Raw genomic sequence first — 6,000 nt, forward strand, 5'->3', positions numbered from 1 at the left:
GATTGAAGGAGGCCTATGTCCATTATCACACGCTGTTGACAAATGACAAAACATTCTCCGTGTTTGCTACTCAACACCAAAAGGAGGAAATTGGATGATTTTATCTTTCCAACTATCCCCGCCCCCCCTTTTAACCCATTAACTCTAATCACTGCGTCAATAGACAATAGACAATAGACAATGGGTGCAGGAGTAGAGGCCATTCGGCCCTTCGAGCCAGCACCGCCATTCAATGTGATCATGGCTGATCATCCACAATCAGTACCCCGTTCCTGCCTTCTCCCCATTTCCCCTGACTCCGCTATCTTTAAGAGCCCTATCCAGCTCTCTCTTGAAAGTATCCAGAGAACCGGCCTCCACCGCCCTCTGAGGCAGAGAATTCCACAGACTCACCACTCTCTGTGTGAAAAAGTGTTTCCTCGTCTCCGTTCTAAATGGCTTACCCCTTATTCTTAAACTGTGTGTGGCCCCTGGTTCTGGACTCCCCCTACATCGGGAACGTGTTTCCTGCCTCTAGCGTGTCCAAATCCTTAACAATCTTATATGTTTCAATGAGATCCCCTCTCATCCTTCTAAACTCCAGAATATACAAGCCCAGCTGCTCCATTCTCTCAGCATATGACAGTCCCACCATCCCGGGAATTAACCTTGTAAACCTACGCTGGGCTCCCTCAATAGCAAGAATGTCCCTCCTCAAATTAGGGGACCAAAACTGCACACAATACTCCAGGTGTGGTCTCACTAGGGCCCTGTACAACTGCAGAAGGACCTCTTTGCTCCTGTATTCGATTCCTCTTGTTGTAAATGTCAATTTATAACAAATGTTGTCTTGTCAATGAGTTCAGATGGTTGTTTCAACCTCCTGTATGTCTCTGAGTTCACTCCAGTCACAGGGAGGTGAACAGGAATCACTCTGCATCCATTCTCCCAATCAAGATTTATTCCTTTCCCCGGCCACTTTAATACACAGTAGAGTTCTTCTAGTGAACTCATTCACCAGCTATCTGTCACCCATAAGGGCAACACTATTACGCTTTAAAAAAAGCAGTGTTTTTTTATATGCGGTAACCCGTTATATTTTGGTTTAGTTTAGTTTAGAGATACAGCGCGGAAACACTGAAGGGCCTGTCCCACTTGGAGATTTTTTCAGAGATTGCCGGCGTCATATCAGTGTCCATGTAACCATATAACAATTACAGCACGGAAACAGGCCATCTCGGCCCTACAAGTCCGTGCCGAACAACTTTTTTTCCCTTAGTCCCACCTGCCTGCACTCATACCATAACCCTCCATTCCCTTCTCATCCATATGCCTATCCAATTTATTTTTAAATGATACCAACGAACCTGCCTCCACCACTTCCACTGGAAGCTCATTCCACACCGCTACCACTCTCTGCGTAAAGAAGTTCCCCCTCATGTTACCCCTAAACTTCTGTCCCTTAATTCTGAAGTCATGTCCTCTTGTTTGAATCTTCCCTACTCTCAAAGGGAAAAGCTGATCCACATCAACTCTGTCTATCCCTCTCATCATTTTAAAAACCTCTATCAAGTCCCCCCTTAACCTTCTGCGCTCCAGAGAATAAAGACCTAACTTGTTCAACCTTTCTCTGTAACTTAGTTGTTGAAACCCAGGCAACATTCTAGTAAATCTCCTCTGTACTCTCTCTATTTTGTTGCCATCCTTCCTATAATTGGGCGACCAAAATTGTACACCATACTCCAGAATTGGCCTCACCAATGCCTTGTACAATTTTAACATTACATCCCAGCTTCTATACTCAATGCTCTGATTTATAAAGGCTAGCATACCAAAAGCTTTATTTACCACCCTATCTATATGAGATTCCACCTTCAAGGAACTATGCACGGTTATTCCCAGATCCCTCTGTCGCCCAAAGATTTTGAACGTTTCAAAACCCAGCGGCAACAAAAAAATGTCGCCACACTTGAAAAAACACCGGGCGTCGATACGACATCGCGCAGCGGACTTTACGGTGACCTGATACGTGGCCGTGAAAATCGGCAAGTGGGACAGGCCCTTTAGTCCGTGTTGACCAGCGATCACCCCGTATACTCGCACTGTCCTACACACACACACACACACACACTGGGGACAATTTACACTTACACCAAGCCAGTTAACCTACAAACCCACCCGAAGATCTCAGAGAAAACCCGCGTGGGTCACGGGGAGAACGTGCAAACTCCACACAGGCAGCACCCGTGGTCGGGATGGAACTCGGGTCTCTGGCGCCGTGAGGCAGCAACTCTACCGCTGCGCCTCCACGCTCTCTGAATGCAGCAAAATGCCTCAAGGCCCGTTGGGAACTGATGCATTGCCTGAGATTCTATTCTTGTTCCTTCGCTCCTGTGTGGCCATGTTGAGTGGAAAGGTATTGACAAAAACTGGTGTCGGGCGGCACGGTGGCGCAGCGGCAGTGTTGCTGCCTCACAGCGCCGGAGACCCGGGTTCCGTCCTGTCCGTCTGTCTGTCTGTGCAGAGTTTGCACAGAGTTCTCCCCGTGACCTGCGTGGGTTTTCTCCGGGTGCTCCGGTTTCCTCCCACACTCCAAAGACGTACAGTGCGGGCTTGTAGGTTATTCGGCCCCTCTGTGAACTTCCCCTAGTGTGGGACATTCTTGCTATTGAGGGAGTGCAGCGTAGGTTTACAAGGTTAATTGGCGGGATGGCGGCACTGTCATATGCTGACAATAAACAATAGACAATAGGTGCAGGAGGAGGCCATTCGGCCCTTCGAGCCAGCACCGCCATTCAATGTGATCATGGCTGATCATCCACAATCAATACTCCATGTAGTGGCAGATTTTTATATTGTTCAAGAGATTACTCCCTCCATGGTTAACTGGACTGCATGGTTAAGGGGAATGTCTTCATTCACATTCGGGGACCTTCAGAGCTTCTGCACAGATAAATCTTCAAAACACAGTCCTTTGATTAATAAATTATTTATTGTTGATGAAAAGCAATAAGGTAATCCAAACATCTTCCGACTCGTACACTATAATCTTCATCGAACTCCAGCTCGTCGCATTAAATGTTAGAAAACTCCTCGCGTCTCCGTTAAACTTCGCATGGTCAAAGGGTAAACCTTCCCCGTGCTGGGCCGAAACTAAACTGAAACCTATGCTTCTACGCAAGAAACCTAGCTCCTACTCGCCCTAAAGTAGGTCATAAATCCCACCCACAATATAACGGGCAGTCAAAAATTTAAAGACACATGCCATTATCAATGACTGTTAGCAGATCAAGTTAGTTTGTATCGTATCAATAGACAATAGGTGCAGGAGGAGGCCATTCGGCCCTTCGAACCAGCACCACCATTCAATGTGATCATGGCTGATCATCCCCAATCAGTGCCACTGTTCCTGCCTTCTCCCCATATCCCCTGACTCCGCTATCTTTAAGAGCCCTATCTAGCTCTCTCTTGAAAGTATCCAGAGAACCGGCCTCCACCGCCCTCTGAGGCAGAGAATTCCACAGACTCACAACTCTCTGTGTGAAAACGTGTTTCCTCGTCTCTGTTCTAAATGACTTACCCCTTATTCTTAAACTGTGTGGCCCCTGGTTCTGGACTCCCCCAACATCGGAAACATGTTTCCTGCCTCTAGCGTGTCCAAACCCTTAATAATCTTATATGTTTCAATAAGATGCCCTCTCATCCTTCTAAACTCCACAGTATGTGGTTGAGGAAGTGGATGAGGAACTGGGAAAAGATGGAGCTAGTGTGAACGGGTGATCGATGGTCGGCACGGACTGGATGGGCTGAAGGGCCTGATTCCCTGCTGTATCTCCAGACTCTAAACTCTGAGCGGGGCCCACAATTAATAATATCAACCCAAAACTGTAAAGGGAGCCTCTCTATCTCACTTGTAACTCATTTTTACCCAGGATGGGGGAATCAAGGACTCGAGGACTTTGGTTTGAGATGAGAGGGGAGAAATTGAGGAGGAACCCGAGGGGTAACTTTTTCACACAGAAAACAGGTGGGTGTATGGAACAAGCTGCCAGAGGAAAATAGTTGGGACTATCCCAACGTTTAAAAACAATAAAGGGGCTGCCCATATAGACAGGTAATTGAATATTTGGAAGAGTTTGATCAGGTATACTCGCAGCTTGGTCGACTTGCCCAGGAGGTCTTTGGTCTCCTTCATCTCGAGAGTGGTCCCCGCGTACTCGAGGCCTCAGCTAGGTCGCGGCGTTTTTTTCAACATGTTGAAAAATGCCCGCGAGTAAAAAAAGGTCGCGTGGAAAAAAGTAGATATACACCTCCCGCTGCCTTGAGGCAAAGAAGATCATCAAACAGCTCCCAGAAAGAATAAAGACTGTTCGACTGTGCCCTCTGGAAGCGACCTAGGTGCATCAAATCCAGGCAAGACTAGAATAGCTGCTTTCCCTCGAATTATAACTACTATAAATTCAAATGCATACTCGCATGCATGACTACACCGCCCAACACGGACTTCCATCTTTGTATATGTATATATTCATGTAGCGCCGAGAATTTGTGCCCCCGTACTCCCCCCCCCATCTCCTAGGTTTTTTGTTTTTTTCAACTTGTTTTTTGTGCTAAAATGTATGCCGCTGAGTAAAGCAAAAGTTCACTGTACATGTGTGACAAAAATGGCATATCTATATTAGATGTATTTGTTACTCGTAGGTTTAGTTGTAGTAGGTCGTAGTAAGTCGGCATGTTAGTCGTAGGTAATCGAGGGCAGGCGAAGATAGTCTTCATCATAGTCGAAGGGAGGTCGAAGGGAGGTCGCCTTCACTCTCCACTATTCGGTGTCCAATTTTCCCAAAGTTAGTTGTAGCTAGTTGTAGATAGTCTTCAACATAGTCGAAGGAGGTCTTCAACATGACATTTTTTGTCCATCCGCAACCGCAAGAGATGCAACACTTGTCCCTTTACCTCCCCCCTCGACTCCGTTCAAGGACCCAAGCAATCGTTCCAGGTGCGACAGAGGTTTACCTGCATCTCTTCCAACCTCATCTATTGCGTCCGCTGCTCTAGATGTCAGCAGATCTATATCGGTGAGACCAAGCGGAGGTTGGGCGATCGTTTCGCCGAACACCTCCGCTCGGTCCGCAATAACCAAGCTGACCTCCCGGTGGCTCAGCACTTCAACTCCCCCTCCCATTCCCAATCCGACCTCTCTGTCCTGGGTCTCCTCCATGGCCACAGCGAGCAGCACCGGAAATTGGAGGAACAGCACCTCATATTCCATTTGGGGAATCTGCATCCTGGGGGAATGAACATCGAATTCTCCCAATTTTGTTAGTCCTTGCTGTCTCCTCCCCTTCCTCAGCCCCCCTGCTGTCTCCTCCCATCCCCCAGCCTTCGGGCTCCTCCTCCTTTTCCCTTTCTTGTCCCCACCCACCCCCGCCCCCGATCAGTCTGAAGAAGGGTTTCGGCCCGAAATGTTGCCTATTTCCTTCGCTCCATGCTGCTGCACCCGCTGAGTTTCTCCAGCTTTTTTGTGTAACCTGACATTTTTTCAAACTCTCCTCAACTCTTCTAAACTTGCCAATTAGGTCGCCACAGTGGGACAGGCCCTTTAGACAGGTACATGGATAGAACAGGTTTGGAGGGATATGGACCAAACGCAGGGGCAGGTTGGACAAGTGTAGATAGGACATGTTGGCCGGCTGTGCTGAAGGGCCTGTATGACTCTATGACTCTATGAAGATGACAGATGGACTGAATAACCTCATTACTGTGGAATTAGTTTTAAATTCAGCAGGGTGCAAATGCATGAACTACGACCTGTCCTGGTCGCACTAAGTTCATCAGTTATTCAGTCCGTTAAATCTACTCCGCCATTCAAACATGCATTTTGGCTTTTTGTTTTTGTTTTTTAAATGATTGAATATCTTTTTTGGTTTGTTTACAAACCTGCTGTGCTGCAAGTAAGAATGTCATTGTTCCGTTTCAGTATACATATGACAATTAAATTCTGTGTCAGTATTAGTACGGGTG

Source organism: Leucoraja erinacea, chromosome 8, assembly GCF_028641065.1.
Source record: "Leucoraja erinacea ecotype New England chromosome 8, Leri_hhj_1, whole genome shotgun sequence".
NCBI lineage: Eukaryota > Metazoa > Chordata > Chondrichthyes > Rajiformes > Rajidae > Leucoraja > Leucoraja erinaceus.